Below are 22,348 nucleotides of genomic sequence, written 5' to 3' on the forward strand. Positions count from 1 at the left end.
TTGATGGGTTGAATGGCCTAATTCTGTTCCTATGTCTTATGGTATAATACTGCTAGTGTCTTACACAGTGAATATTGACACAAAATACTTGTTACGTTCAGCCGTTATTTCTTTGCTCCATTACTAACCCGCCAGCATCATCGTCCAGCGGTACAATATCAACTCTTGCCTCTCTTTTACTCTTTCTATATCTGAAAGACCTGGTACTTGATATTATTGGCTCACTTGCCTTAATTTTTCATCTTGTCTCTCTTGTGTGTGTTTTTTGTTGTCTCCTGTTGGTTATGTAAAAGCTTTCCAATCCTCTCACTTCCCACTGTTTTCTTGCTGTATTATATGGCGCCGCTTAAAATCTGTGGATGCTGGGAATCCAAGCAACACATACACAAAATGCTGGCGGAACCTAGGAGGCCAGGCAGCATATATCGGAAATAGTAAACAGTCGACGTTTCGGGCCGAGACCCTTCATCAGAACTGGGAACCAAAATATGAAACCTCAGAGGAAGAAGTGTGTGGGTGAAAGGGGTGGAAGAAGTGTTAGGTGATAGGTGAAACTGGGAGAGGAAGAGTAGTGAAGGAAAAAAAATCTTAGGATATAATTACCTAAACAATTCTTGAAAGACCATTGCTAATGCCTCCACATCTCTTCAGCTGCTTCTTTCAGATCTCAGGGGTGTACACCATCTGGTCCAGGTGAAGCATTTACCTTCAGACCATCTCTGCTTCCCAAGAACCTTCTCCCAAATAACGTTACTTTACACATTCTGACCACTGACTACTCTTGAGACCAACACCATCCTGATTTTCCAAATCACCTGCATGACAACCACCCATGACTATTGTAACATTGCCTTTTGGCACGCATTTTCTATCTCCCATTGTAATTTGTGGACCACATACTTACTACTGTTTGGGTGTCTCTATACAATTCCCATCAGGGATTTTTTTTTCCATTTGCTGTTCCTTAATTCTACCCACAGATTCTACATCTTCCAACCCTATGCCACCTCTTTCTAATGATTTTATTTAATATTTTACCAACGAAGCCACACAATCCCACAAGCAGCTTGTTCTTTCAATAAGCATAGAAGTATCTGGGGAACAAGAGGACCCGCAGATGCTAGAAATCTAGAGAAATACACAAAAACTGCTGGAAGAGCTCTGCATATCAGCCAGCACCCTCGGAGATCTGAGGGGCGAAGAAGATCTCAGACAGAACTACAGTCAGCTCGACTTCTTCAGTCTGCAGGGAATTCAAGGGAAACCTCTTCGCCCACAGAGTGGTGACTGTTTGGAACCCATCCCCACAGGGAGAGTGACAGGGGAACAACAGGTGAGGATTTGAAAGATCTGTTGTGGAACGGAATCACTGGCAGGGTCCAGCCGGCCTGAGTTGACTCTCTACTGTACACTCGGTCTGTTATAAATTCACCAAGTACCCGAGACTGTGCTTAAGATAGAATTGATTTATTTGTCCAGATCTGGTCCCAGTAAAGGTGAATATGCAGCAGAAGAAACTCCTCCCATGCCTGGTGAGCAGCAGCAATAATTGCAGAGTTCAGCACCTACAATCACTCTCGAAATTGCATTCAGCAACGGTGATGGACAAATATCCAGCATGCAGCTTATTGAAACTTTCTCCCCTGTGTGAACCCGGTAGTGTGTCGTAAGTGTAACACGCTGTAAGGATTCACTGCTGATGTAACGGCCTCTCTGTAGCAGCAATGTTTAGGTTACGACTAGAGATAACAGGGTGTTGGAGTGCGGGGTTATCCGGTGACAAAAATATTCGTTCTTGTGAGTCTGGAAGAGAGATTTTTGTGGTCTTTTTCTGGGAAGAGATGAGAAGAAGAGAGTGGGCCCTTTTTCTTTTTTTTTGTTTTGTTTACTTCAACAACCATACAGTCAAAATAAAAATTATAAAGCTCAATCGTTTAATCACATATTGTGTAGTGTTTGTTATTTTGGGGTGCTGATTTTAACAGGGGACACATCACACAGCATCCCAAACGAGATATCTTAAGTTTGGACAGGCTGGGGGACAATCACCCCCTTTATTAAGCTGCCTGCCGAAGCAAGAGTTGCATAAGGTTAGACGACTGAGTGAATCGCTTCCCACATTCACAGCATGTGAACGGTCTCTCTACAATGTGAACTCAATGGTGCACATTAGGTTGATTTCGCTGAATCTCTTCCCAAAGTCTGAGCAGGAGTTCGGCCTCTACCCCGTGTGAGCTCGCTGGTGCCTCTGTAGTTGAGATGACCGAGTGAATCCCTTCCCACACACTGAAGTCTGAATTATGCTTCTTCGTCGATGCTATGCTGCAGGCTCCGTGTTGCCGCGTACCCGACATGGCACCTTAGGCTGTACTGGCGCCCATTCCTAAAAATGTAACTAAGCGTCGCAGCGACGCAGAACGCAAGAACTGTGATTGGCCCGCTTGGTAGCAGACAATTCCCATTTCTTTTTCAATGTTTTTATTAAGTTTCAAAATTAATAAGCATAGCAATAATAGTAATGATACAAAAAGATCGGGATTACATTAATAATGGTTAACATGTAAAAGCAGATTCCAAATGACAAATATAGTGTAACCTCCCAATCTCATAGTAACTAACCATGAAAAAGATATTTTATAAGGGGAAAACACCCTAAACTACAAAAAAAAACTAAGCTAAATAAAAACAAATAGAAAAAGATTGGGCTGTCATATCACAACGGCTGAAATTATTTGTCGTTAACTCCACTTCTCTATACATGAACAAAAACTTATTACACAAGATTCGGAAAGGGTCAACTTACATCTTATGAAAATATTGAATAAATGGCCTCAAAGTCTCTTCAAATTTAACCGAAGGATCCACAGTACCACTCGTATTTTTTTTTTCCAAGTTTAGACATGCTAAGGCTTGGGAAAACCTTTACAATGTAGTAGGGGGATTGGAATCTTTCAAGTAAAATGGATCTTCTGGCTATTAATGTAACAAATGCAATTAGACGACAAGCTGATGAGGATAGTTGACTACAGTCTATCACTGGTAGTCCAAATATTGCAGTAACTGGATGTGGTTGTAAATCAATACGCAGAACTGCTGAGATAATATCAAAAATATCTTTCCAATACTGTTTTTAGAAGAGGACAAGACCAGAACATATGTGTCAAAGAAGCTACTTCGGAATTACATCTATCATAAACAGGATTTATATGGCAGTAAAAACGAGCTAACTTACCCTTGGACAAATGAGCCTTATGAACCACTTTAAATTGTATGAAGGCATGTCTGACACACACTGAAGAGGTAGATAGATAGATAGATAGATAGATAGATAGATAGATAGATAGATACTTTATTCATCCCCATGGGGAAATTCAACTTTTTTCCAATGTCCCATACACTTGTTGTAGCAAAACTAATTACATACAATACTTAACTCAGTAAAAAAAAATATGATATGCATCTAAATCACCATCTCAAAAAGCATTAATAATAGCTTTAAAAAGTTCTTAAGTCCTGGCGGTAGAATTGTAAAGCCTAATGGCATTGGGGAGTATTGACCTCTTCATCCTGTCTGAGGAGCATTGCATCGATAGTAACCTGTCGCTGAAACTGCTTCTCTGTCTCTGGATGGTGCTATGTAGAGGATGTTCAGAGTTATCCATAATTGACCGTAGCCTACTCAGCGCCCTTCGCTCAGCTACCGATGTTAAACTCTCCAGTACTTTGCCCACGACAGAGTTGAAAAATTTTCTCCCATTTCTGTATAGGTAAAGGTATCTGATGTTCTCTTTCCCACCCATTCTTAATTTTATCAGAAATACCTAAGCGTATTTTCATAATTAAATCATGAATAAATTATACTAAAGTCTTCTGATAGGGATTTAAACTGATTTTTTCCCGTAACTTCAATTCGATGTAATATTGGAAAGGAAGGTAAAATAACATTAAAAAAGTTTCTAATCTGTAAATATCTGAAAAAGTGTGATCCAGGCAAATTATATTTAGTAGAAAACTGTTCAAGACATAAAACAATCATCCATAAATAAGTCACGAAAACATAATTTTCCCTTTCTTTTCCATAAAATAAAAGCTTGATCAATTCTAAATGGTTGAAATTAAAACATAGATGTAATAGAACTTGGAAGGATATATTTATTCAGTCTAAAAAGTTTACAAAATTGAAACCATATTCCTATTGTATGTTTAATTATTGGATTTACCATTTGTTTATTCAATTTAGTAAGTGCAAAGGGGAGCCCAGCCCCTTAAATAGAAGCCAGTGAAAACTCCAGTACAGACCCACGCTCGAGGTTCATCCATCCTGGACATTGCATTTCATCAAACTCTTGTGTCCAAAACGTTAAATATCGAATATTAATTGCCAAAAAATAAAATCTAGGATCCGGCAAAGCCAAGCCGCCTTCCTTTTTTGATTTCTCTAAACCTTTCTTAGTTAACCTGCGATTTCTATTCTGCCATGTATATGAAATTTTAGAATTAATAATATGAAAAAAAAGATTTAGGGATAAAAATTGATACTGCCTGAAAGAGATACAGAAATTTAGGTAAAATAATCATTTTAATATCATTAATGCAACCAATCATGGATAAGGACAATGGGGACCATTTAGTAAACAATTGTTTAACATGATCAATTAAGGGTAAAAAAATTAACTTTAAAAAAATCGTTGTGCTTCTTAATAATTTTAACACCCAAATAAATAAAATAATCAGCAGCCAATCTACATGGTGATTGTCTTTAAATTGAGACTTGCATATTTAATGGAAAAGTACACTTTTATTAAGATTCAGTTTATAAGCAGAAAAACTAAAAAATGAGCAAATTGTGTTATTACTACAGGAATGGATTTCTCTGGATTAGAAATATATAGCAACAGGTCACCTGCATATAGTGATACTTTATGTGTCCCATTCCCATAAGTAACAGTGAATATGATGGGTAAATCACGAATATCGTTTGCCAAGGGCTCCAGGCCAAAATCAGATACTAAGGGGCTCAAAGGACAGTCTTGTATAGTACCTTAGAAAAGCCTAAAGAAAGCGGACCTCTGTTGATTAGTGAAACAGAAGCCAAAGGTATATGATATATCAATTGGATCCAATATATAAATTTTGGGCTAAAATTGAATTTCTGAAGTATATTAAAGAAATATTCCCATTCAAATGTATCAAACACCTTCTCGGCATCGAGCGAGATAACACATTCTGGAGTCTTAGATAAGATAGTGTATACAATGTTCATTAACCTCCAAACATTAAAATGTAAATAACGATTTTTAAAAAATCTTATCTGATCCTCGGAGACAATTGTGGCAAGCCTTCTCCAATCTAATTGCTAATATTTTATATAGGATTTTAGATTCCACATTCAACGAAGATCTAGGTCTGTATGATGCACATTCAGTGAGATCTTTATCATTTTTAGGAATTAAAGAAATAGATGCTTCATAAAAGGATTGTGATAATTTACTACAAATAAAGCATTTTTTTAAAAATTACCTAATCGGCGAGAAAGTAAATCAGAAAAAAGATTTTTAAAATTCAGCTGTATACATCCGGACCAGCTGCTTTATCAGAATTAATTGAATAAATTTATTCAATTTTTATTTCCCCTTCAGTAATGGCTGTGCCTAATACTAAATGTTCATCAACTGATAATTTCAGAATATTTAATTTCCTTAAAAATTCATGCATTATGGTAGAATCATCAGGAAATTCTGATTGGTATAAAATCCTTGAAAAAAATTGTTAATTTCATCATGGTCAACTGTTAAAATACCATCTCGTTTACGAACCCTATTAATCTGAAGTTTCGCCAAAGCAGCTTATAATTGGTTAGCCAATAATTTACCCGAATTATCACCATATATATATAAATGACACTTAGTTTTAAGTAACTGATTCTCAATCGGGGATGTTAATAACAAGCGATGTTTCATCTGAAGTTCAACTCTCTCTTTATAAAGCTCCAAATTGGGAGCAATAGAATATTTTCTATCAGTTTCTTTAATCTTATCAACCAATGTACGTATTTCATTATTAATTTGTTTTCTCAATCTAGTAGAGTATGAAATAATTTGCCCTGGGATATATGTTTTGAAGGTATCGCAAAATATCCCACGGAAAATTGTTTTGCTTTATCCACGGATTTAAACCATTTGAATGATTTATCAGGCAGAGCAACCATTAGGCAAGCGGGATATAACAAAGCTGGACAAAGATTCCTCTGATATAATTCTGACATCACCATTTTAAAACGCAATCTTTCTTGTATAACCACAGGACAACAAAGATTCTGATGCTCAGTAACTCCTTTCTAACGAGCAATCCGAATGAATTCCTCCTTAGTATTCACATTGTGACATCGAAGAATTACATGACACGGTTTTAACCCTTTTGATGGTTTTGTTTGCAGCGCCTGATGTGCGTGGTCGAGTGCAGGAAGAGAAGAAAAAACCTCCGAGCCAGAGACCTCCATTAAGAATTGAGAAAAAAAACTGAGTAAGATCCCAGCTCTCAACGTCCTCACTGAGTCTATTATTCGCAAATTCAGTCTGTGGCTTCGACTCTCCAAATCAATAATCTTGACTTTGTTCTGCTCCAATGTATGAGTGGTCAAAGATCATTTCTTTTACAAAGAATTCAACTTGTGATCTCTCTGTTTTTCAGCTTTAATAAGCTCTGAAATTTGCCGCTGCTGTTTTTTGTTCTTCTTTTCAAGTGTTGCCAATCTACCTTTGCTCTCCTTTAACCATACTTCCAAGGTAGTAAATATTTCATCAAGTTTTTCATCCAAAAGATTTGAGATAACCTGTAAAGTAAGTTGAAACATTTTAGGCTGTTCAAAGACATCTTCTTTCTTTCCATTTCCATAACTGGTTTCCTTGCCTTCAGCTAATGCCTTTCTTCCTCTGTAAGCCATTTTAGTCGATTAAAATTCAAACTCAAACATATAAAAGTGTTATAAACACTTTGATAAAGATATTAAAGGGTGGTAAGTAACTTTAAAATGAACGGAGCAAAGCCCGAAAGCTACCTACTCCATGTAGCGCCTCCAAGAGAGTTTTTTGCCTAATGTAGCCTAACGCGCCCATTCCCAAAAATCTAGCTATGCATCGTGGCGACACAGACTGCAAGAACTGTGATTGGTCCACTTGGCAGCAGCCAGTTTCCTCCTCTGCATTTCCTGTTGCTTCAAATTTGGAAAGTGGACCACGTCGAGGAGAGATTAAGTGAGGAAATCAGAAAATAAGTACATTTGCACGACTCGTCACCGGCACACAATAAAGACTTGAAAATGCAATCAAATTTGTGGAAGGAAATTTCCACAAACATCGGTTCGAAATAGAAAAACTACTCTGTTTTCTGCGCTGCAGTAATTTCAATAAGAGTAACTCTTGTTCAACATCTATTAGCTCCAACTCCAACAAGATGAACTCAGCAGTCACCATCGTTCCCAACTCCACACGAGTCAATTCAACACAGTGGCCTAGAACACCAATGCCAACTAGTGTTCTGGCAGAGTGACACAGACACATAAACACAAAAGTAGAAATACTCACAACTGTGTAGACGACATGCATGGGCTACTGTGTATGCTATGCCGTAGCGCCTACTGAGAGGTATAATTCAGGCTTGAGCAGATGAATGGCTACTTCCCAGAGTGAACTGACCAGTGTGCTTGTAGGTGGGCTGACTGAGTGAATCGCTTCCCACAGTCTGAGCAGGTGAATGGCCTCTCCCCAGTGTGAACTCGCTGATGTACCTTCAGTTTTGATGAGAAACTGAATCGCTTCCCACAGTGCGAGCAGGTGAACGGCCGCTCCCCGGTGTGAACTCGTTTGTGAGCCATTAGGGTGGATGACTTAGTGAATCCCTTCACACAGTCTGAGCAGGTGAACGGCCGCTCCCCAGTGTGAACTGACTGGTTTGTCCACAGGTGGGAAGACCTACTGAATCCCTTCTCACACACAGAACAGGTGAATGACCTTGTCCCAGTGTGAAATTGCTGATGTCCCTTTAGTTGAAATATCCGTCTGAATTCATTCACACCGTCTGAGCAGATGAATGGGAATCGCCTGTTTAAAATGACAGGCATGCCAGTCAGTCAGATGACCGAGTGAATCCCTTGCTCCACTTCTTAAATATCTGGACAGAGACAGCAAAACCGGCGTGGTGTGTTTTAGATTCCCGTAGAGAAATTTCTTGTCATTTGTAACCTGTAAAAAGATTTTAAAAAATGCATCAGTGGGTGTAGGACAACATTTCAGATGAGATCACTTGAGTTGTCAAGGTGTGATCTGACATCACACTGTTACAGTAAGGTTCAACACAAGCTGGAGAGAGAAATGATCTTCCAACTGGGCACAGTGCTGGTATCTGGAATGAGCATTGAACGCTCTGATGTTCTTCCTGTCTCTATAAGAATGGGGCATTTCTGCCATCTTCAATCTGTGACCTTGCTCAGTTTGACTCTCTCCATTGCTATTATTCCCTGTTCCCACTGAGCTGCATGGATGCCTGGCCCCACAGTAACTGAAACAGTAACTGTAAAAAACTTACACTGATATACCCTCGGTATCTATTTCCAAGCACCTTAAAACTCTGCTCCCTCGTGTTAGACATTTCAGCCCTGGGAAAACAAACTCTGGCTATGCACATGAACAATGCCCCTCATCATCTTATACACCTATAAAAGGCTTTCAACATAAACAAGGAAATTACACAACGGCCGAAAGGTTATCGGGGACCAAATTCTCCACAACCACAAACTGTTCCTGCTGCTACCATCCAGGAAATGGTACCACAGCAAAAGGATCAACAGGCTCCGGGACATCATCACCACCAGGCCATCAGACTGGTTAATTGATTTCTATGCTTTCTTGACTGTCCTATATACAAACTAATTATTATAAATTACACCTTGCACCTTTAGATGGACACATAACATAAAGATTTCTACTCATCTATATGAAGGATATAGATAATAAAGCCAATTCAATTCAATTCAATTCACCCTCTCCACTATCTATTGTCATTCTGGCTCCAATCCTCCTTGCAACTTACTTTAAGTGCATCACCCACCCCACCCACATTACCTCTAGCAAGCCTTACCACTAGGATATTAGTCACCTCTTGTTCTGTCCCCTGAACTAACGAATCCTCTCTCATCTCTTTGACTTTTCTCTGTCAGGTAATTCCCCCCAACAGCTTCTAAATTGATTTACCTGTTGTTGTGTGAGATGGCCACAGGAGTACTCTGCGATGGCTATTTAACCTCATTCCCCTTCCTGACTTTCACCCAGTTTCCTGTGTCCTGCACCTTGGGTGTAACTCACCTCTCTTCATGTCATATCCATCACTCCCCTCCAACTGCTGGATGATCTGGAATTCACCCATTTTAAGATCCAACATCTTAAAGTGCAGGGTTACAAGCTGCAGTTGGTTGCATATCTTCTAGGTGAGGACATCAGGGACACTGGAGGTCTCCCCTCCCTCCCTCCAATACCCCCTCTCACTTGTAATAACCAGTGTGCACATAAATCTTGTACTGTGCATTTTTTACCCAGTGACAACACGTGCACAGTGAATTTTACATAGAGAGATATTAATTTTCACAGCTAGCAAATCACTGTCAATAGGAACTTTGATCTCCTCTGGGTTTGATCGAGTTCATCTGCCCTCTCACTCAACCTATGTAGCAGGCCTGTAACGGGTAATGAAGGATTTTCTCACCAAAGCTTTTGCATATTGTCCATATGTGGTTTGCTTGCTAAATTACACTTTAAAAAGTCAGATTTCCAAATATCACTCCACTTCTTCCCTCTTGCAAATTCTCCAGCAACTTTTGCATCACCACAATACACACAGGTAACACCAGTTTCTGTATTCTACATAAATATTCCCCCTGAACCCTCCCCCAATGACTGAAGGTAGTCAACTCAGTGATGGCAATGCCAATGAATATGAAGGGAAGGGCAGTAATCTGTCTCATTGGAGTCGGGCACATTGGTGATGTGAAAGCTACTTGCTGCCCAGGGTAAAGGTGTTTGGTATCATCATGTACCCAGAGAGAATGGGTCAGAACATGTTCTCACCGGTAGCAAAGTCCAGAACGAGACGAGGTAGCTCAAGCAACACACACAAAATGCTGGAGGAACTCAGCAGGGCAGGCAGCATCTATGGAAAAGAGTACTAATGCTGAGTTCCTCCGGCATTTTGTGTGTGTTGCTTGGATTTCCAGCATCTACAGATTTTCTCTTGTTAGTGATTGGAGATAGAACAAAGGTGATTTTCTCAACTGGTGATGTTAAAGACCCGATGTTGTTCCCTTTCTCCGAGTTCCCAATCCTTGCATTTAGATAGCTGGAGCTCATTCTGTCTGAGAGATCCATCGGTTCCAATGCCCTCATCAACCGGAAGCTCCCCGGGACCCGTGTAAGGAACGTGGGGCTGAGAGAGAAGGACGAGAGCAGGACTGTCCGGGATTGCTGGGTACGGTGTTCGGAGTTCACAGGAATTGTCCTGAAATCGGTGTTTAAGATAAAAAAAAAATGGATAATTGCTCTTACCTGCACCCGACATTTTCAAAGCCTTCTGTGTACTTCGCGCATGCGTGATACTCTGAGACGTCACAGCCCTGACGCCTGCGCATTTCATCGGTGCTTCAACGCCGGTCAAAAGTTTTTAACGCAGGGCATTATGGGTAATGAGGGTGCCATGAAACATTTCTTCAAGCAGCGGTTCAATGTCCTTACCTCATTTTTTTTCGTGTGTGTATAGAAAAATCTGCAGAGTTCCTCCAGCGTTTTGTGTGTGTGCGTCTTTGGCATTAGATACACGTTGATATTGAGTATATTGTTTCTGTGAGCCGCTTTCTGCGTTAAAACACACAAAACGCTGGAGGAACTCTGCAATTCAGAGAGCAACTAAACAGCGGAGTACACAGGCTAGGCATGCTGAAGGGGCTCGGCCTAAACGTTGTCTATTTATTCCTCTCCAAAATTTCTGCCTGATCTGTTGATTTCCACCTGTGTTTTGCAGAAATTAACCACCTTTTTATATTCAGCGTGTGACTGCTATAGGCTGCAACTCTTCCATGCCCAAAAGGTTGGGTTGATCTGATCATCGGCACGCAGTGCACAACGGATGTGTGACTGTCACTTCGTATCATCCATATGTGTGGATTTGCTGGAGTGTCCTGTGGTATCACTTTTGTTGGCCCTTACCTGGAATCGGGGTGTTCTGTGGTAACCACTTGAAGACAATATTCCTGTCACTGTCACCTGGTGATATTTCTAAGTGGATTTCGGAACTAATCGACGGATAAGATCTTCGGCGACTGTTATTACGTTTCCCCAGCGTGGAATGTGTGTGGAATTCTTCGTAATTGCCTTCTCTCTACATGTTCGTGTGGATTTACAAATCTCTCCTCTCACTCACTTATTCCGTGGATTACTGAACTTTTCCACTTTACCATCTGAAGACTTTAAGCATTGTTTCCCGAGCTTGATCGTTTGGGAGCTATATATACGCATTACACTGTTAACTTCTGTTTATTTCTTTTAATCCTTTATATTTGGAGTAGATACTAATGAAGAGAGTGGTTTTCACATCCAAACCAGACTCCATTAGTGATCTATTGCTGCTGGTCCGTAACAATTGCAACAACCCAGCTGTCTGAGGCACAATCCTTTAAAATTGGTGAAAATGACCCAAAACGTTGAAAAGAGCAGGGAAGAAGGAGTTTAACCATCTTCGTCCAGAGCCCTGAAGAACGTCACAACCACAGTGAGCTCATCGTCTTAATCAGCCCGGAGAAAATCATGCAGGGAATTCATGCAGGTGTATAAGATGATGAGAGGCATTGGTCGTGTGGATAGCCAGAGGTTTTATTCCCAGGGCTGAAACGGCTAACACGAGGGGGAATAGGTTTAAGCTGCTTGGAAGTAGGTACAGAGGAGATATCAGAGCTAAGATTTTTAAAGCAAAGAGTGGTGTTTGTGTGGAATGCACTGCCAGCGATGGTGGTAGATGCGGATACAACAGGGTCTTTTAAGAGACTCTTAGATAGGTACACGGACCTTAGGAAAATAGGGGGCTATGCGGTAGGGTAATTCTAGATAGTTTCTAGAGTAGGTTACATGGTCGGCACAACCATGTGGGCCAAATAATCTGTAATGTGCTATAGATTTCTATGATTCTATGATAGATTTTGATATTCTGATATGGAACAGAAACATGGGCAGGGACCTGAGACACGGAATTTGATACAGAAGTGATTTATCTGTCACAGATCTACAATATTAAACACCGGTCTAGTTTAAGAACAGCAGAACAGCAGAACAGACTCCTCCAATGCTCAGTGACCAGGGTTCAGTCCTGGGTGCGATGAGCAGCCGCAAGAACTGCAGAATCTGACAGTAACAGTCCCTCATGAACCTGCAGCTGCCTTCAGTCACCGTGATGGTTAAACATTTAACACAGAGCTGGTTTGAACTTCCTCCCTGATGTGAAGTTGCTGGTGTTGCAGCAGCTGGGATGATTGAGTAAAACTCTTCGCTCACTCCGGACAGAAATGTGGCCTCTATTTATTGTGAACTCACCGGAGCATCACAAGGTGGGTTAACTAAATGAGTCTCTTCACACACATGGAGCAGGTGAACGGCCGCTTCCCAGTGCGAAGCTGTCGGTGTATCTGCGATGGCCGACTGAATCCCTTCCAAAATGAGAGCTAGTGAATGACGTCACAGTGCTATCAACGTCATCGCGATGTATCCAGAGAGATCGCGGACAGGGACACGTGTTCGGGCTCTCCTTGTAGCGAGTGAGGCGCTGTCTTCTCCAGCATCTCCGCCTCCACATTCAAGGATCGGCGGCATTCAAGCGCTGGTGAACTGACAGATACAGCGGAACTAACGTGCTGTTGTGTTGGGATTCCCAAACACAAATCCTTTGAATTTTCTACACTGTTAAATGTAGAAACTACGTCAGTGGGTGAAGGACAACATTTCAACTCAGATAATTTTAGTCTCCTTGGTGCCTTCTGAGAAAAACTATGTTACAGCTCAAAACAAGTGGGAGGAATAAGACTTCATCTTCTAACTGGCTAAAGTTCCGGCATCAGGCACAATATCAAACTCTCTGCTTCCCTCTCTGTATCAAAATGGATCATTCCTCCCCTTCATCAGTCTGACTTGGCTCAGTTTGTCTGCCTCCTTCGCTTTCTGAGCATGCGCCACACACCGACTGAGGTCAAATTTTATTTACACGGCTGTGACTAGAGACTTTCTGATTAGTATGTCCCTCCCGGCATTTGACGGTGGTAAACTCAGAGTCAGCAATGGTATTGAACATCGGGAGTAGGTGATTAGGCTTTTCCGTTGGAGATCGATAAACTGCCGGTAGTGTGTGTCTGGATGAGTGGGTCGTTTTCAGACTGGAAGGAGGTAGCGTTTGGAGTACCCCAGAGATCAGTCCCTGACCACAGTTGTTCACAGTTTAATGTCCTGGCGGAGGCAGCGAGATGTGAGATGTCCCAGTCTGCTGGTGACGCAGAAAGAGTGGAGTTGGGGGAGGGGAGGCTATTCACATGCAATTTCGTAGCTTTGCAATCAGTACATAGTGCACTGTGGGGCTGCAGTGACGGGTTCCAATCTGCTAATTAAATTTGCTGACAACACTACTTTGATCGGCCGAATCCCAAACAATAACGAGGCAGCATATAGAGAAGTCATCACACCGACACAGTTGTGTCAAGAAAACAACCTCTCTCTCATTTTGACGAAAACAAAGGAGCTGGTTGTGGATTATAGGAGGAATGGAGACAGGGAGCACATTCAACATTTCCAAGTCTGTTATTGACACAAAATGCACATTTTAATATTGATCTCGACACGATGTATTTTATATATTGTCAATGACACAAAACATTTTATAGATTGTTACTGACAGAGAATCGTATAATTTGTGTTCCGTGTGTTATCTGAATGTACTTGCCTGTAATGCTGCCACAAGTCAGTGTTTCTCTGCACCTGTACCTTCCCGTACTTGTGCACTTGGCAATAAATTCAACAGGACCTGAGAAATCTCAGTGAGATTTGATTAGTGATGATCATCTTGGCAGCTCGGTAGGTCGAATGTATGAGACAGTACACTGTTAAATGCAAAACCCTGAACAGTGTTGATGATCAGAGGGATCTTGGACTCCAGGTTCATCGCTTCCTGAGAGAGACTGCACAGATTGATCGGGTGGCTAAGAAGGCAAATGGCATGGTTTTCTTTATTAGTTGAAGCACTGAGTTCAAAAGTCGGGAAGTTGTGTTGCAGCTGTTACGAGCCTGCGGTCGTACTGTGACTGTTTCTTTAGGAGCGCCGGCGTGAGGAGGCGGGACTATGACGTCAGTCACAGGCTGACAGCGCTGACTGTGGACTGAACCATAAGAGAGAGAGAGCGATCTGCAGACAGGCAGTCGGTCAGTCTAAAGAGAGAGAGAGAGAGAGAGAGAGAGACTGGAAAAGCTGATAGCTTCAGTTAGTCGCAGCTGAGAACTCTCCTATGCCCACAAGAGTGGGTTGATCATCGGTACACGGAACCACAACGAATGTGTGAGGTTGTCACTTCGTATATTCCATAGGAGTGGGTTTTGGAATATCTTGTGTTAACCCTTACCTGGGTATGTTGTGTGGTAACCCCTGGAAAACGGTATTCCTGTGACAGGTCACTTCGCTGATAATTCGTCTGTGGACGGATTCAACGGATAAGAATTTCGTCGACGGTTATTTTGATGTAACGGCCTTTTCTCTACGTTTCATCCTGGATTACAAATATCTCTCTCCCGTCAGGTATTCCGTGGATTACTGAACTCTCCTACTTTACCATCTCAAGTCTTTGAGCTTTGTTCCCTCAGTCTCGATAGTCTGGGAGTTATATTTACACATATATACACTTAACTCTGTAACTTTCCTTTATTTCGTTAAGGTACTATATTATAAGTAGGTACTAATAAAGAGAGTGGTTTTAATATCAAAACCAGACTGCAGTGTGAACGCTATTGCTGCTGGTTCGTTTCTAAAACGTTACAGTTTGTGACACAGTTTTATAAATCTAGTTAGACCACATCTGGAGTGTTTCATACAGTTCTGATCGCCCCCATTCTCGGAAGGATGTCGGGGCTTTGGAGAGGGCGGGGAAGAGGTTTACCAGGACACTGCCTGGATTAGAGGGCATGAGCTATAACGAGAGGCTGGGCAAACTTGTGTTGATTTCTCCAGAGCGGCGCAGGCTGGGGTGAGACTGGATGGACGTTTATAAGATTACGAGAGGAATAGATAGAGTGGACAGACGATATATTTTTCCTGGGGGTTGAAATGTCTAATACATTTAAGGTGAGAGGAGATGTGAGCGGCAAGTTTGCTTCTTTCCACAGTGTAGTGGGTAGCTGGTTCTCTGTCTGGGGATGGGAGTGGGAGATAAAACCGGTCCGCTAATCCCGTTTCCTTTTCAAGTTGTTCTGCAGATCTGCAGCATCTGCGGGTCACTGCTCTACCTGTCCGTGTAGCTTCATCTTTCGCCCGTTCAGACAAAGCAGTGAGATCCGGATCGGTCACGTCGTCTCGTTGAGGTGGACAATATGTTTTTTTTCCGGCACTATTTGAGTACATGGACTGCTTTTCCGAGGGAGGGAAAGTCCATGGAGGGGAGGCTTGTTTCTCTGATGTTCTCTGCTCACCAAAGTTCTCTGCAGTTCCGTGCAGTCATGGGCAGAGCAGTAGCCGTACGAAGGCATGAAGTATCGACATGGAGCTCAGAGACCTTGGCCTTCACCCTGCCTTGTGTAGCTGGATCATGGACTTCCTGTCAGATCGCCTGCAGGTGGTAACAGTGGGCTCCATCTCCTCTGTCTCTCTGACCCTCAGCACACATAACCCACAGGGTTGTCTCTCTAGCCGCCTCTTTACTCTCTGTGCACCCATGACTTGTGTTGCCACCCACAGCTCCAATCTGCTAATTAAATTTGCTGACAGCACTACATTGACTGGCCTAATCTCAAATAATAACTTTCAATCAAATGACTCCTGACAAGGCTCGGTCCAAACAAACTTTTCACCCTTCTTCAGGGGATTAGTTAGAGGAAGAGCGATAGCAGCAAAGTGCTTACAGAACTTACGATAATATACATCCATTCCCAGAAACCTTCGAATGGCCTTCTTAGCAGTCAGAATAGGAACTGGAGAAATTGCCTGGACTTTTGCCCGAGCAGGAGCCAACTTGCTTTGACCTACAACATAGCCAAGACAGGTCACAGTGGCATGGCCAAATTCACTCTTAGCTAAGTTAACTGTAAGGCTGGCCTGGGAAAACCTGTCAAACAGCTTCTCTACTGCAGAGATATGCTCTTCCCAAGTGTCACTCCCTGTGACTAAGTCATCAATATAGGCATCTGTGTGATCTAACCCTCGAATTACAGAATCAATCATTCTCTGGAATGTTCCTGGAGCATTTTTCCTTCCAAAAGTCAAAACACCGTATTCACAGAAACCAGATGGTGTCGCAAATGCAGAAATTTCTCTACCTCTGTCCATCAATGGAACACACCAATACCCTTTCAACAGATCTATCTTTGTAAGAAAATATCTAATCCAACCTTAACGATGCAATCATCTACCCTAGGGATAGGATAGGTATCTGTTATTGTTACTGCATTTACCTTCCTATAATCAGTGCAAAATCTAACACTACCATCAGGTTTGTGCACAATAACGCAGGGTGAGCTCCAATCTGATGCTGAAGGACTAATAATACTATTTTCAGCATATATTCAATTCCTTGCTCAGCCGATTTACATCTTTCTACGTTCATGCGATATGGGTGTTGTTTAATCGGTTTGGCTTGACCGATATCTACATCATGTACTGCGACCGTGGTTTGCCTGGGAACATCGGGAAATAAATCTTTAAACTTCAGAATTAACTCCTTCAGCTGTTGTTGTTGCTTTGCCTGCAGGTGAGCCAACCTGTTATCAATGTTTTCTGGAACAACTGAGTTCATTAGCCTAACTGGGACCACGTTTGGCTTGTGAAAATTCTCAGACCAGTCGATTGTTTCATTCTCAGGGTCACCAGATTCATATGTTTTGACAATACTCACAGATGGTGCCTGCTTGTCAAAATAAGGCTTTATCATATTTATGTGTACCACCTGTGTTACTTTACGTCGGTCGGGTGTTTAAATAACATAATTCAGATCATTAATTTGAGACTATTTCATACGGTCTATTGAATTTCACCGGAATGCAGGTATAAACCACAGTGGGGCCACTGGGGTGACCTGATTAGGTTTAGAAACAACTTGACAAGTGTGACAGGTTCTGCAAAATGTCACAACACCAGTAGAATTATTTCCTAATCCTGTTTACAGTTTTATTCACTCCAAAATGTTGACCTAAGGGCATACTGTGGGCCTCATTAAAATTTCAGCCCTATGAACTATAGGAACTACAACTTGGTGAACAATTTCCATTCCTCACTCGCTGGTATAGCAGGAGGCCCTCACTTCCTCATTAACACTCCATCCTTGAGATAATACCCAACTGACACTTTCTTAATCACATCATCTGAGAGAGCTGTTTCTTTTAAAGCTTCAATCTCAGGTTCTCAGTTCCGTTCTGCTATAAACACCTTCCTAGGCAGGCATAAATCTTCCTCATCAGACTTACTACCTGAATCCTGTTGAAACAATGAAGGCAGAAAAGTCCCTGACAAGTCATTATAACCTGAATCCCGATTTTGGCTATCACGGATATCAGAATCATGCTGCACAGAACCGTCTGTGTCGGCAGACTTTTTAGCTATACTTCGAGTTACTGCGCAGGAAGGATAAATGTTAAAATCCATCTGTGGGTCGTCAGTGGTTGGCTTAGTTGTCAACTGCACTGCAGGAACAACTTTACCATCTGCCAGGTCATTCCCTAAAAGCAAAGTAACATCTTCCACCAGTAAACTGGAGCATAATCCGATCTCAACAGGTCCCGAAACCAATCCTGACTGTAAAGTTACCTTTTACAACGGCACAGAAACCATGCCGCCCCCAATGCCTTTAATAAGATTTACCTCACTAGTATCAGTCTCATCACCAAACTTTAGAACGCTGTCTAATATAAGTGACTGAGAAGCCCCAGTAACTCGAAGAATTTTCACTGGTACCGTGGTTGACCGTTCATTTACTAATACAAACCCATCTGACATAAAATGATCGAACACCTTCTTAACTCGGTCAGACCTCTCAGTCCTTAACTGAGCCTCAACAGAATGTTCAGAACCCTATGGGTTTATAGGTGCTTCAACAAACTGAACACAGGCATTTGGGACTGACTCCTTTTCCTTTTTCTTCCCCAGGAGGCAACAATTAGCCATCACATGACCAGCTTTCTTACAATAGTAACAAGGAAGACCAGAATATTTCTCCTTCAACTGTTTCCCTTCATCCTTACTCTTGACACTAGTCCCAGCTTTAATTTCTGGTTTACCCTGGTGATCCCTGCTACTCTTTTGGAAGCTCTTACTCTGGGTAAACTTAACCTTGTGGGTTAAAGCAAACATCTGCTAATGTAGCGGACTCCTGCAAAGTGGCAGCATCTTTTTCTTTTGAATACATCTTTATGTCATCAGGGACGCACCTTTTGAATTCTTCAATTAAAACCAATTCTTTCAAGCTGTTAAAATCATCATTCACGTTTTTACATGTTCACCAGCGGTCAGAACACAAAAACTTCTCATAAGCAAATTCCATATAAGTCCGGTTCACAGATTTCCTCAAATTTCTAAACTTTTGCCTGTATGATTCTGGGACCAACTCGTAAGCTTTGAGCACAGCCTGTTTCACTATGTCATAATCAGCTACTTCATCAACTGTCAAAGCAGAATAGGCTTGCTGAGCCTTCCCTTTAATCACACTTTGTAAGAGATCAGGCAAATTTTGTTTTTTGATTTGTTAAGAGGAGTTGTGGTTTTTTAAATTATATTTATAACAGCGTAATATTATACTTCAAGTCAAGTCACTTTTATTCTCATTTCGACCATAACTGCTGGTACAGTACATAGTGAAAATGAGACAACGTTTTTCAGGACCAAAAAAAACTTTAAAAAAACTTATCTGATTTTCACAATATATACTTTTTTTTTCCTGTTTATACATCTTTTGTGTTATCTGTTTGCTAACACCTCCTCTGATTTGTATTTTTTAATTGGAAAATCAATAAAAAGATTGTAAAATGAATGAAATGAGAATAGGCCAACCCTCTTTTGGCCACTTTAAACTCTGAGCAACCTTCTCAAAACTCTGAAAGTATTTAACAACATCTGTCTCGTCAAACGCAGGTACCAATTTAACTTCCCGACTGGCCTCAAACTTATCACCAGAGTACCTTTCCTGCAATCTTTCTATCCTTTCCAGCTCGAGCAGCTTCTGTCTTTCTGCTTCCTCGCTGTTTTTCTGCCTCTCTACCCTCAAATTGCCTCTGTCTTACTCTAGCTCCATCTTTAATTTTTCTAACTTATACGGGAGCTCAAGCTCATGAGGTTTACTTTCAGGAAACACCTCCAACTCCTCTACTTTAAACACACCCTCAGATACATAATGTTCAGCTATTATCCTCTGCATCTGTGCCCTCCTCATTGTCGATTTCACCTCAGCAAGTATTAACGTTTTAGCAATACTCAACAACTCAATCCGTCTGGCGTCCTCTAATGCCTCAGAGGTTGGCGCTTCCACAAACCTATCAGCATCTGCTGCTGATTTTCCATACACAAATAAATCAAAAGGGATTTCCCCAATGAAATCGATAATTAATCAATCAAAACGCCCCAAATGTGTTCATATTTCGGATGCAGGCCCCGATTTCATTACAAACCATACACTTTAGAAACAAACCAGCAGCAAGAGAGTTCACACTGGAGTCTGGCTTTTATGTAAAAACCACTCTCTTTATTAGTATCTACTTATTATATAGAAACTTGAGCAAGATAAACAAAAGTTATCAGAGTAATGTGTATATATGTGTGTAAATGTAACTCCCAAATTATCGAGTTGAGGGGAATCAAGCCTTGGAGTCTTGAGATGGTAAAGTATGAAAGTTCAGTTCATCCACGGAATAGGTGCTGTGAGAGAGATATTTGTAATCCAGGTTAAATGTCGAGAGAAGGCAATTATGTCGAATTCCATAGGTTCCACGGTGGTAAAACGAGAGAGCAGTCGCTGTAGATTTTATCCGTTGTTCCAAATCCACATACAAATGATCACCGAAATTGACTTGTCACAAGGGGTATTGCCTTCAAGTGAATTACCACACCACACCCAGGCAAGGGTTTACACATCAGTGGCCTTCACAGGATACCCCAAATCAGATCCACTCCTATGGATCAAACGAGGTGACCACCACACATTCGATGTACATTATGCTGAATCGATCATTAACACACCCTTGTGGGCATAGGAAAGTCACAAATAGTGACCCTTGGCCACTAGTTCCCTTGTGTCGACTGTTCAATTTCTCCTCCTTCGTTTCTGTCTGACACTGAGTGTCTGTGTACTCGGTTAAAACTAAACAAGCTGCGAGTCAGACTCTCTCTCTCTCTCTCTCTCCCTCTCTCCCTCTCTCTCTCTCTCTCGCTCACATAAAATAACAGTCCACAGCAAACGAAACCTAGGGATTCATAACAACGACCACTCCCTAGTGTGAACTGACTGTTGTGGCAGTAGTTGGGACGACTGAATGAATCCTTTCCCACATTCTTAGCAGCTGAACGACCTCTCCCCAGTGTGAACTCGCTGATGACTCTGTAGGTGGGATGACTGAGTGAATCCCTTCCCACAGTCTGAGCAGGTGAATGGCTTCTCACCAGTGTGAGCTCGATGATGTACCAGTAAGTTGGATGACAGAGTGAATCTCTTCCCACAGACGGTGCAGATGAACGGCTTCTCCCCAGTGTGAACTCGCTGATGACTCAGTCGGGTGGATGAGTGAGTGAATCCCTTCCCTCAGACCGAGCAGATGAACGGCTTCTCCCCAGTGTGAACTCGCTGATGACTCTGTAGGTTGGATGACCGAGTGAATCCCTTCCCACAGACTGAGCAAGTGAATGGCCTCTCCCCAGTGTGAACTCGCTGGTGTGTCTGTAGGTTGCATGACATAGTGAATCTCTTCCCGCATTCTGAGCAGGTGAACGGCTTCTCACCAGTGTGAGCTCGATGATGTACCAGTAAGTTGGATGACTTAGTGAATCCCTTCCCACAGACGGAGCAGGTGAACGGCTTATCCCCAGTGTGAACTCGCTGGTGACTTTGTAGGTTGGATGACTGAGTAAATCTCTTCCCACATTCTGAGCAGGTGAATGGCCTCTCCCCAGTGTGAACTCGCTGATGACTCAGTAGGTAGGATGAACGAGTGAATCTCTTCCCACATTCTGAGCAAGTGAACGGCCTCTCCCCACTGTGAACTCGCTGATGACTCAGTAGGTCGGATGAACGAGTGAATCTCTTCCCACATTCTGAGCAGGTGAACGGCTTCTCCCCAGTGTGAACTCGCTGATGACTCTGTAGGTTGGATGACTGAGTGAATCTCCTCCCGCAGTCCGAGCAGGTGAATGGCCTCTCCCCAGTGTGAACTCGCTGATGACTCAGTAGGTCGGATGAACGAGTGAATCTCTTCCCACATTCTGAGCAGGTGAACGGCCTCTCCCCAGTGTGAACTCGCTGATGACTCTGTAGGTTAGATGACTGAGTGAATCTCTTCCCACAGACTGAGCAGGTGAATGGTCTCTCCCTAGTGTGAACTCGCTGGTGTGTTTGTAGGTTGCATGACAGAGTGAATCTCTTCCCACATTCTGTGCAGGCGAATGGCCTCTCCCCAGTGTGAACTCGCAGATGACTCTGAAGACTGGATGAATGTGTGAATCCCTTCCCACAGTCCGAGCAGGTGAATGGCCTCTCCCCAGTGTGAACTCGCAGGTGTCTCTGTAGATGGGATGAGTGAATGAATCCCTTCCCACATTCTGAGCAGGTGAACGGCTTCTCCCCAGTGTGAACTCGCTGATGACTCTGTCCGTGGGATGACTGAGTGAATCTCTTCCCACAGTCCGAGCAGGTGAACGGCTGCTCCCCGGTGTGAACTCGCTGATGACTCTGTAGGTTAGATGACTGAGTGAATCTCTTCCCACAGACTGAGCAGGTGAATGGTCTCTCCCTAGTGTGAACTCGCTGGTGTGTTTGTAGGTTGCATGACAGAGTGAATCTCTTCCCACAGTCCGAGCAGGTGAATGGCCTCTCCCC

Source organism: Hemitrygon akajei, unplaced genomic scaffold (genome assembly GCF_048418815.1).
Source record: "Hemitrygon akajei unplaced genomic scaffold, sHemAka1.3 Scf000080, whole genome shotgun sequence".
Taxonomy (NCBI): domain Eukaryota; kingdom Metazoa; phylum Chordata; class Chondrichthyes; order Myliobatiformes; family Dasyatidae; genus Hemitrygon; species Hemitrygon akajei.